The sequence below is a fragment of the Hetaerina americana genome, unplaced genomic scaffold, assembly GCF_022747635.1.
Source record: "Hetaerina americana unplaced genomic scaffold, ioHetAmer1.1.p SCAF_1, whole genome shotgun sequence".
NCBI lineage: Eukaryota > Metazoa > Arthropoda > Insecta > Odonata > Calopterygidae > Hetaerina > Hetaerina americana.
Genome location: NW_027286069.1, coordinates 76,061,841 through 76,074,233, shown reverse-complemented (window position 1 = coordinate 76,074,233; position 12,393 = coordinate 76,061,841). Strand labels below are relative to the sequence as shown.

General features: G+C 40.4%; 1 protein-coding gene across 3 annotated transcripts in view; it reads right to left on the bottom strand.

The window, feature by feature from the left end:
* Hr39 (Nuclear hormone receptor FTZ-F1 beta) overlaps window positions 1–12,393 on the bottom strand; it is a 218,210-nt gene that overhangs the window by 86,098 nt on the left and 119,719 nt on the right. The window contains exon 4 of one of the 3 annotated variants that reach the window (XM_071591831.1): window positions 7,866–7,916. The exons of the other annotated variants lie outside the window; for them this stretch is intronic. The gene's annotated coding sequence lies outside the window, so the exon portion shown is untranslated. The remainder of the gene's footprint in view (window positions 1–7,865; window positions 7,917–12,393) is intronic. 3 annotated transcript variants of the gene reach the window in all.

The following is a 12,393-nucleotide window of genomic DNA, read 5'->3' as shown; positions in this document are numbered from 1 at the left end:
CCCTCCGATCAGTAGTCCAGCGCCCTACCCGTGGACTACCGCGACCCACATATATATTATACTCGTATACATATAAACTAAATATATACTCGTATATACATAAACTAAAATACAAAAATACTTGAGCACATGCACACATGACTGCCTATATGCATAATGGAATAATTGTTGTTTGACTAAATCAAAAAAAATAAATACGCGAATGCATGAGGGAATAAGGCAATTTTCTCACTGGTGCTAACAGAAATATGTCCATAAATGACACCATAGACTCGCGATTATAATTAAAATCGATATCGTGGCGTGAGAATAGCCATATTAAAACAGTCGCAGGCATGTTGGAGGAGGATTTGCACCACTACTCAAAAGAAACACACGAAGATTAATTAGGCCGGCGGTAATGAACAGTTTATAAGCTCGCGCAAACCTTCGTTACAGTCAAAATACATTAGAAAGCCATCGAATGTTATAATACTCAGGTCGCTGCAGATCTAACTTCACGGTTCACACTTGATTGGGAGGCATCTTAGACTGCACCCATTTGCAGTTCTCCACATGAGATTACGTTTTCTATTCATAAAAAGACACCCAACTCCATGGTTTATACATATGCGATAACAGCTACTTTTCGTTACGCATCAAAATGCCAAAGAAGTAAGAACACAGGAGAGATTTCAACTTTCACGGTGTGGCAGGATGACTGAAGGGTATTCCGGAAGTCTGGTAAGCAGGAAATCACAGGAGATTGGTCGGTAAGGAAAGGGCGAGGCAGTTCTCAAAGCGAGGGAACACAGTGACGGCTATGAGAAAGCTGATGGAAACAGTCGATGAAAGAGACTAGTGTACAAACAGAGCAAAAATGTATTGTTTACTTAATTATTCTGGAAATATTACGTTTAACCTCGAACGCATCGCATTTCTAATTCGTCACATGGAAAACAATCGGCAAGTAAGATGGTGTAGCCGTATTTTTGAATTGAATCCGGGCAAAATAAATAAACGTTTTCCAAACGGCATTATACATTGACCATTTGAGCAAAAAGTGATTTGAAAGAACCGCTTGAATGGAAAATCAAATTCTTTCCTTACCTACGGGGTGACTGGGCCGTGATATATCTCAACGATCCAGATTTGGTTTTGTGATACTTTCTTCTCCATCATAGCCAAGAATAAATAATACGTTCCTACTAAGCACAGTTATTTCTTGGTCGATAATCCCTCCGGGCGTTCCTCATGGCTCCCGTGGCCCGGTTTGATTGGTTACCTTCGGCGGGGAGCCCGCACCGCTTCCCTCACAACGACGAAAATGCCTTCAACAAAGGTGACTCAACCCCGCTCCCCCCCCCCCAAACGACTGGGGATAGCTCGAAAGAGGTAGATTCGCCGTCAAACCCCGAAATCGTGCTCACGGACCGTTTTCTGCGGGCCAGGACCGCACGCACACGTGCGTGTGCGGATGGAAAAAAGTATGGCGGCGACGAGTTTGCGAGTTCGCGGTCGGGAGGAGGAGTCGCGAGGAAGGAGGAAGAGGAGGCAGCAGCCGTGCATCGGCACCCCCCTCGGGGCGTGGAAAGTTTCTCCTCGCGAGTTCACGCCCGAATCGTGATTTCCCGTGCGCTGGAGGGGAGGAATGGGATGGGGGAGAGGAGAAATCCCGCCACACACACACACAACACTCACCATACCTACAGGGGCGGAGTCGACAAAAAACAACAGAATTGAAAGAAAAAAAACAAGGAAGACTCCGCGTTTGTGCTCCCGCGAGCGATTTATTTATTCGTTTCTTTTTTTCCTAATACTGCAGGGAACTCGACTTCTCTCCCTCTACGCTGAGCCATTCTCCGTTCATTACCCTTTAACTCTTCCAAGGGGTCAAGAGGACGAATGTCGGGTTACTTTTTTTCGTTTACCTTTTTGCTTCTCCTCTCTCCTCGCGGTCGATTCCATTGATGTTTCGCTCCCACCTCCTCTCATACCCTCTGCCAATTGCGGTTTTGTTTCCCTCTTCCTCCCTCCCCAACCCACCAACATTCACCCTCTCCCACCTCCTCCTCACTTTCCCTTTCTCCTTCACCTGTGCCTCTCATCATCCGACGCTTTTAAGTTTCCTACGTTGGAGGTTGACGGCGAACAAAAATCATTTCAAAGTCTTCGATGATGATGAATTAACGTGGGTTTAACTGAACAACAACGTCCAGTACGTAATGCATCAACGACTACTTAAATAGCGCAAACGTTCCCCTAGTCTTTTTATCAAGCTGCTGTAGTCATCAATGATAAATTCTGAAGCGGTATTACTGTTCGGTCTCCCAACAATTGAACCCACGATAAGAAACTTTTAATTCCTCATTCTTCTTGAATAAATAGTACTCGGAATGCAGTAATATTTTAGAAATATAGCTGAATGAGTTGCCGAAGAACGTGCTTAAATTGGTGGAAATTAGTCTCCAATGAATACACATATATTATTTTTCCATTATTCTTTCCATTCTTAAGGTACTCAAATAATGTGTTTCGGCGTTCAAACCGTCATCTTCAGATACAAAACAGGTAAACGCATTCCACGTTAATAATAATAATATTTCTAATGATAATACTGTAGAAATATAATACATATTTTCTTTCGCCTTTCGATATTGATGAATTGTAAATATCAAGCATTAGAATTACAATTCGAGGAGTGGGCCTGATGGATTATTCCCTCGACGATCTATGCAGGTACCGATGGTTTAAATCCTGCTGGATACATCAAATCCGCATTGGGTATTTTAGTTAACTTTGACAATTGAGTTACATGCAAAGGAGTCAATGCAATTTAATTAACGAGTATTGAATGTAAGAATATGTACGTACTTAAGAATCCGTGCAGATAATTAAAACGGATGTTATGTTTGGATAATGAGCAAACGTAAACATCACCCTCTAGCTATTCAGTCCAGGATGGGCTTAACTTTCCATGAAAATTCCTTTCCATCTCTCTCTGCCTTTGAAGTTTTTCTCCATTTCCTAATCCTAACAACTCCCTCAGCATTCCACCCTCCCCTCCTCGATCCATTTCTTGTCCTTTGGCCATCGATTATTTCTGGAATCCTCTCCTCAAGCATTCCTTCGATATGACCCATCCGCATTACTTTCCTAAGTCTTCAGAAAACTATTTCACAATATCTCCTTTTTGAATTATTCTTAATGATGAAACATTTTAATTCCATTGTTCTCCATAGCTGATAGGAGTTTGCGCCTTAAAACTTTCGCGAGTTCAATGAAAGATCGATGATAATTATTGATTTCATAATCAGTTTCCCTTGGTTCTCTAACCGAGTCCACGTGGTATTCTCAAAGGCTAGGGTTCAAGTGATACCATCCCACCTCGCTCTTTTAGCTGGATTTAAAGCGATAGGGAAATCGAATTTTCCCATCACAAAGGCGTGCATTTCCGGCATCTTCTCTCCATAAAGTAATCTAAGAAAAAGACATACAGCGAACCCCACGAGGAGGAGTACCGGACATTCCGGCACGTCTGAGTGAGGCACTCGCTCTCGCGTGGGCTTCCCTACCTTGGGCTTCGGGGAGATTACGTAAATGCGTTGATGCAATGTGACAACGATCTCTTCGAGCATAAACCGTTATGCGTACGACGAAGGATTTCACCATCGTGAGAGGACAAAGCCACTCTCGTCTGGAAAAAACCACAATTGGGGGGGGGGGGGTCGAAGGATTAATGAGGTGGCTAGCGTACTAGCTTTCACTATTCGAGTGCGATGGTTCAAACCCCGACGCCGGTGGATATGTAAATTTGTGTCACTCCGTCGAGAAGTACACAGCGGTCGGATTGGAGGATAAACATAGGTTGACTTAAGAGATTAGCGGACCGCTGTTGACGACGGGTTTCTCTCCACCACTCCGTCCATTCCTTTAAAATTCCATCTGCAATAATAATTATTGTTCAATCTATAATGCAAATACGTATACCTACCTCTTGAAATAAAGTGTGTCGTGATAACTAGGCTACCAATGACATCAACAGTCACCCTCAACTAATGCGTAGCTAAAATTAAATATTAAGATACATGATCGCTATGGATTATCAATTTCGGTTACTTTGATTAATAATTATTCAAAATAAAAATGAGTGATTATAACACTTATTAATTGATTATATGAACCTCTTATCACAAGATATTACACATTTTCTAACGAATGGCCGAGATGTCACCTTGAATGATATTAATTCTCTCCGTACTACAATATTCTCGAGAAGGTAGAGGGTTACGTTCTCACCATTTCGCACTGTTTAGAAACATGTGTTCGCGAGTGAAACAGCTAAAACTTAAAATCCTTTATACCAAATTTGTCAGTTTCCACTAAATAAGCGACCCCGATAGAAATCTTCGGATAAATCGACGAAGAGAGAACAAAAATCATGAGACATATCAAATACAAGAATACAAAATAACAATAAATACAAATAAAATCTTCTACATGTGATGTCACGGAGTAGGCTCGCGTCACACGAGCTGATAATCAAGAACGCACGACCTAGATCGAAAATTGTGTATAGAGAACTATGAGAAAAGGGAGAAGACACAATCATTAATTCAGTGTTCTATCGATTCAAAGCAAGTTTTTGCAGATAGAGGGGGATGAGGGAAATCGAGAGGGTTTTCAGCTCTCTGGAGGAAGGAGGGAGAAATTGGAAGCGCGAGGGAGGGATTGGGGGAGGGGGGGCGAAAGGGAAGGACTGAAGACACGTAGATCCGCTTGCTCCCCGATACGACGGTGGTGCTCAAAGGCATCGATAGTTTTCGATATCTGGATTACGTGGGTTCGACGTGATATCGACATTTATGGCAGATCACGTCAGTTCGTTCCACCTAATCATGGCCTCATGCCACTGGATCAAATTAATGAATATAGATCTGAGAGGGGAGAATTTGAAAGATGGGGGATTCTTATGAGATATGACCCGGATTATATTGGCTTGTAATCTGCAAACTCACAGCCACTATACCGGGAAACACCTACGCAGAATAGAACAAGACTGAATCTTTAAAAAAATCAATTCTCGCGCCAAAAATGGAACAGCGGTTTAACTCTATGCTCTGCAAGCTACAAATGAAAACAGGAATGAAAAAAAACTTGTATGCAAATTTCAAAACGGGGAAAGAAAATTATTCACCGATATTTGAAAGTGTACGGTGACCAAAAGTTTTCTTTTAACAATTTTAACATAAATGCTTTAAGAATATTGAATCAGAGAGTAGTGCGTGTACCTATACATCTACAACATAACCTGCGAGCCTCCAAGATGGGTGTAAGAACACTAGCCTATATTACGTCTTATCGGGTAAATGCGATGCTCTTGGGATGCAGATGTTTGTCTGTTATTTTTTTCCATTTGAATTGTTGGTGTGCTTCAGCAGTTTCAACTTGATCATAACATGTGCGAGAGGCAAAAAATACATTGATTTGTTAGTGCTTGAATCGCTCATTTTATCCATAGAGTCAACTGTATCGATTAATGAGTGGGTTTCCAATTAATTTATTGCAAGAGTCAAGCGCCTAGTCGAGTGTCCTGCTCCTTCCCATAAGTCAATATCTCGCTTCTCCTTTCGTGTATCAACGAATTACCGCCCTGGTTCCTCCCGTAATCTCATCAAGCATACATTGGGGATATTTCACAGCTGGAAAGAACGTTTCCCCCTTCAATACAACGGGTAGCACCAATTGCAATTACCTCAACCTCCCAAATACCCAGATAAAACACTCTTTGCCAATACAAGTAAAAATACTCCTAGAATCGTTAACGGTAGTGTAACTTATTTCGAAGCATGCATTCCAAAATCACTACTATGATGTAATGCAGCGGATATGAGGAGGTCGCGTGCGTGATGAAATTTTGGTCAAAGAATGGAATTTTACTCGACTTAATGGTATAGATTCTGTGACAATACGCCACGAATTCGTGAGCGATTAAGGAGGACAACGTAATCACCACATCGTGGCTTGGTTCGCGTATTTTAATGGCAAAGTTGACGCGTTCCTCTTCAGAAGATAGTGAAAGTGGACAACCTCCGAGTGAAAACATGGAAGAAGCTCCGAGGATAATAAATTAATATAATCATTTCCCCCTTCTTGTCGGTGAATATGGAAATTCACCAGCCGAAGGCTGCGTTGTAACCCGCAGGAGAATGCATAAAGGTCAATCCGCTCATCACTTGGCGAGTTAAGTGGACAAAAGCAATGAATCAATGCCACTTGTGCGAACTAGGCGTGACAGGGAGGCAGATAACTCGTTCGACATAAATGTCGGGTGTGACGAAAAATCAGCTTTTTTCAAACGAAGAAAAATGAGGTTGTTGTACTAATACAATTAGATATCGCAATAAGTTGATGGTAACGTTCCAATATCACTGATGTATCATGATGGGCGGAGGTCTTCTCAAATGAAGACCGATTCAAAAAATCTCCCAGCTTTCAAGGACAAAGTGGAGATTTCTTATAATAAGCATTCACTTAGTCCCGCATTAATTCATCTTCATTTGCCTGGTGTAGAGCAAAATTAAGCATGGAATAGCGCTGGACTTGAACCTTGACTCATGCATCAAGAGTATCTGAAAATAAATTTGGAAAAATACGTACAGAAGTGGTGAAAGTGAATTATGAGTTACTATTAACATAAATATGCTAAAAAACGATAACTCGAAGTAGGGAGATATAGGCGCTCATTTTTTAATATAAATCATGTATTGATTTTAATTCGTCAACAAAATGAAAAGGCTCAAAATCAAATCCGGAATAAAGGCTCGCTGACTTTCGTTGACCGTACGGTGTTTCAATGACCAATAATTCACTATTCATTTTTGCGGAACAGTTGATAAGAATTTCCACCACTGAAGTTTACCTTTCAAAATTCGATCTCATGGCATCTGAAATAAAATCTCCCTATTACACACTCAGGTAATAATACCGAGGGTTGGCAACATCGCAATGGTAACATTTTTGGCCAAGCTCTCATATCACCTAATGATGTATTCCGACTGAAGAGAATAAACAATAATATTTAGTTTACTCGAGTTTAGAAAAACCTAAACCTACCCTACCCCCAATGAGTTGACAAGGAATACTTAAGCTCCTGTGCTGAAGAACCTCATCATTTGTTAGCCCACGGATCTCAACTCTTCTATCACTGCCATCCTGATTCAGCATCCATACACTACTTGTGCAGACTCTATCGTACGTCCAAAAAGATTCACATTTTACAAGAGAAATAAATTACTCGTATAATTACGACTCTGCGACTGTATTCAAATGGCACAACGTCCAGGAATACAAGGCGGTCAAGTTAAAATAGAAGGCATTCAAGTGAATTGAGATGCCACCAATTCTCGAGGCGATGAACAAATCGATTCTCGAGGCACGATTTTTGTTTCATTATCCATCAACAGCGGAGGCCTCATTTCAGAATACAACCGTTTCTAACTTTGGATGGAGCACTATTAATGTCGTACAAGCAAATGCGAACGAAATGGCTCTGATATATTAGTTATTTGCAATTTCAGTTATTAGCAGAGCACGGATTACCCTCTGGTACAGGGTGACAAGAAAGGTGACATGCAGGCTCACGATTTATTATAATTTAATATATCTTAGTTTAAGTCACCCTCATCTATCAATCTGGGTGGACTTTTTAATTATTTATTCACTCCATCTCGTTAAAAACATCCATATAAATATATGTATAAGACAAAGTTACCTAGTCCATTTATTAATGAAAGAATTAAGTCACTACGCCGCGAATTTAAGCATGTACATACATGTAGGTAAACCCACATTTGTAGCAACACTTGATAGTAGTTATGACTCACCGAAGGCATCGTCTTTTTCATAAGAATAGCTGCAATGGAATGGAAATTTACCTGTAGAAGAGAGAAATAAATATTAACATTGTATAAATCAGGGCTATGGTCAAGATGATATGATTCATAAATTACTTTAAAAATATACTGGTGTCTGTACACTACACTACGGTACACTGTGATACATTAATCACGACAGATGATAATAGAATGATTACGGATTAGTAGCCTCTTTTCACATGGTGGAAAGAGACTTCACCAAGAAATCAGCAAGAATTCGCCAAGAACTTGCAAATCGAATTAATGCATCCCTGTATGGAAAGACGATTAGCATATAACAGGAGGAAGGCTATATAGTATTACTGTTACTCGAAATTATCACATCAACCTTGCAGTTGAATGAAATCATTTTTCCCTGGTACGAAGTCGTACAGAATCTCAAAACTCCGCAAATTCTTACCCTTAAGTGCATTTATGGGCTGAGTTGATAATGCGTCCAAACATATCGAACCGAATACTATAATGATTAATGAATTTTAAAACGACAAAATGAGAACAACTAAAACAATATTTTATTACCTTATACATAGGTCCGTCGCCTTAAATGTTTCCGACCTAACAAATAAAAGATATTTTTTCTTCAATTTCTCAAATATTTTTTCACATCGAAAATTACCCATAAAATAAGTCTCTCGCAGTGTACTGTTGGTGCCGTAGTGCTTCCTCGTTACCACTTTTTTGCGTGCTCGGGAGGGTAAACTTCATCACTGAGAAAAACCTTAGCACTTTTTGTAATAATTTGGGCGTTGTCTAGTGGGTGGAGCTCCTTGCCTAGAAGGGAAAGTTGTCGGTTCAGAAATTAGACACCGTGACTTGATCCGATTGAAAACGTAGTGCATGCGCTTGGCTGATCGATGGACCCAATAGTGACGCTTCAGGTACGAACTGCTTTGACCAGTAGACAAGAGAGTTTGGGCTCACAGTTACCTTAGGTGATTTAGACTAAAACAGCTCCCGGAGAATTTCAGATGCTAAGCCATCTCAGTCAGCGTGCGGGAGTATATTATCGTCTTAGAGGTGTAGCGTTAATATGTAGGCAACAGCAAATGTCATCCATCATTCATTTATTGCCCATCCACCAGTACCTTAAATTCAAGGTGTTGGTGAGAGGGTAAAAAAGAAGTCTTGCGGTGTCAACTGATTAATAGAATGGTTTCAGGCGTCACTTTGTGGAAGCGATTCATTTCAGAAAAGAAATACTTAGTTATTCCACATATATATTTTATTAAACACGGCCCAGGTTTCGACTTACTGATGATGACTTTGTAAGTCGAAACCTGGGTCGCGTTTTATAAAATATACGTGGAATAACTAAGTTTTTCTTATCTGAAATGTCAACTAACCCTTATTATCTAGCGATTCAAACGCTCAAGTATTTTGTAATTTACTGAAGCATCCGCTGGTAGCCGTGCTATTTGGCCGATTGGGACTCTTGAAAACCATATCTGGCTCGCAGGACACAAAATGGTACAAAGCAAGAGCGAAATGAGTCAGGCGTTTTATTTGCTGGGGAGTAAAATGCGCGGGAATAAAAATTTACGACCTAGCGGACACGATTTGAAACCAGCAGTAAGAACGACGAAGAGACTGCTAAATTAGTTGGCGGTTCTAGACTCAAGAAAAAAAAACAAAATTAGCTGTTCAAACATATATTTCCGCCGTTTAACTTAAAAGGTTTCTGTCGTCCCGACCAACTCCTCCCACGGGACTAGAAAATGGGCAGCAGCGATGACGGTGCTTCCAATTGGAGATATGATTGCAAAACCATTAAGAGACATTTTATTATTTAGGGTACGGGAATCATTATAGAGTCCTCAGTCCACATTTGGCTTCCGTAACGAAAAAAAATTGATTGGCAGGAAGAGTAGAACCGCTAACAAAAACTATATAGACTAATTTTACGAGGAAAACTAATTCAAGTCAGCTGCACTAAGTTCATTTTTAACGACATACGTAAACACTCGTGGGATCAACTTGTAAATTTCTAAAATTCAAGCTTAAATAATAAAAAAAAATATTTTTTAGCCCGTTTCACGCGTAAGTATAATATTGGCGAGTTTTTAAGTCTTCGTCCTCTCATGAGGTGTTCTCCTCATGATTGCTTGGCAAATTAATGGTTAAAGATTTGCCAACAATTTTGCTGAGGGCCTTTACTAATGAATTTATGAATGTGCAAGACTAAACTCTAAATTACGGGCAAATAAAGAGTTGACTATGCAATGTGGGCTCTGTCACGAGGAGTTTTATCATGGCAAAGCTATAAAAACCAGTTCTATTTATCGTTAATGTTTTCAAATTTGAATCTCACTCGAAATGGATATGAAAATAACTAGAGTTGTCATCGAGCAACGACAAATGACAAGGATCGGACATTCAAATACAATCACGGCAACTGCAGTCAACACTGGTAAATATTTTTCCGTGTTAAAATGACGAATTACGCGGAGTAATTCATTGGCAATTTGTCTCCAAACACTCGGTCGGCTCGATCTCATTTCGAAACAGCCAATCTGTACCATCGTAATTTTCCGACAGTTAAAATAATTCTGTGCCATCCAACAAAAAAAGCGAGACTCAATCATGTCGATCTAATCTTGTCGGAATGGTCTTAAAGCCAAAGCTACGGGATATTAATATGACTGATATTTCTGCGGGGATAACTGGTATTTTCTAGCCGCAAGATCACTTGGGAGTAAAGGCGATTTGCGAAGTCGAGACGGCAATCCGGACCTGCCGCCGCGGACAACGCGCCTCATCCGAATCCCAAGGACTCGAGGCTGAATCACTTCATAAGATCAAACCGCCCCAACATCTGGATGACGTAGGCTCTTCCCAGACTGTCTCTGACTAAGGGAAAGGAGAAAATATTTTTAGTCCATCATCACCTGGGAGTATCTTTTTAACGAACACGAAATACCAAGTCCATCAATTTCATCCTCCTGAAAAAAACAGAATTCAAACATGTTGCCGATAGGCAATGGCTAGCCAGATACTCTTCGTATGCTTTGGTGATGGCCGAAGAGGATTTGCCACCCCGAGATGAGTTGTTTTGTTAAGGTACTACACTTTTTCCTTTCCCTCACAAATTTCAGTCATTCCAGTACCATCCGCGCCGTTATAAACTTGCCATATTTCAGCCGTTTCTCTTTTCTTTAGATATATTTTTGACGTACAGAAATAATGCATTGCCATTTACACACAAATTCTTTACATGCACCACCTTAAACCAATTCGAGCACCAGCAATGTGCGTACTCACTCGAGAGACATTGCTACAGAAGATCGGAGGAATGGGGAAGAGCGTGATTGCTGCGTTCCTAGAAAACATAATTCGCGGGATAGAGAACGAATCAAATTTTTCAATCGGGGGAAAATGTTATTGAGTTCGTAAAATGCGGAAAATGGACGAGGTGCGGGAATACGAAAATAGTATGCTGACGACTGACAGACATTGACCGTGGTAATCTAGTTCATTTGGCAAGCTACGCAAAGGTACACACTTCACTACGTTCACGCCACGTTTGTAAATGCCGGAATGCAAAAACATCCGACAGTAATAAAAGGGTGACCACAAGATGAAACTGCGCGATTGTCTTCCGTGAAAAACCCCGACCACTATCTCATTTTATTCAACGCTCTGTAGTCACCAGCCGCAACACAATTGCCAACGGTATTGTCAGGAATAACAACGGAGAGTAGCAGTGACAGTGGCGCCGGCTAATAATGCCCCTACTAATCGGAACCGCTATTCCCTCTTCGTCCATCCCTCTCGTCGCTTCCTCTATAAATTCCAAAGGCGTTAAATAATTCTGTCCCGGAATTGGTCACCGGCCGGTGCTTCCCAAGTCTATAATCCGGCCAAAGAAATGCTTGAATGTTTGCATGTTACGTGTGATTTCATATTGGTGCACCAGATTTATTAGGAATAACTTTAACTGAACACCAAACGTTCATCCCGCAGAGAAAGTATTTCACTTATATCTATACCATACCTCGCAAGCCACCGCACTGTGTGTTGCGGGGGTTGTTAAGGCACCAGCCATTAATGCATAGGTAAGTTCTTGATGTTCAAATGAATAAAGGGTAGTGTGTGTGTGTGTGTATATACGAGATATATATATATATATATATATATATATATATATATATATATATATATATATATTTATATATATATATTTATATATATATATTTATATGTATATATTTATATATATATTTTAAAGGCGACAAAAACAATTTATTACCAATGTGAGGGAGACGGAGGTGCAATAATTTCCGAGTATGATTCGCCCTTCAAATGGAGTAGCTAGCTATCGTTGCTTTGGCAACCGCTCAAATAGTGTTCAGATATGGAGAACCAATATGGGAACCTCCGACTGCCAATCCATTGGTTTAAGAACTAGTGTCAAAACAGTACACTAAGTCACAGTGCTCTTTCCTAAGATCTACGGAAGCAGTTTAAAGCTAAGAAAAAT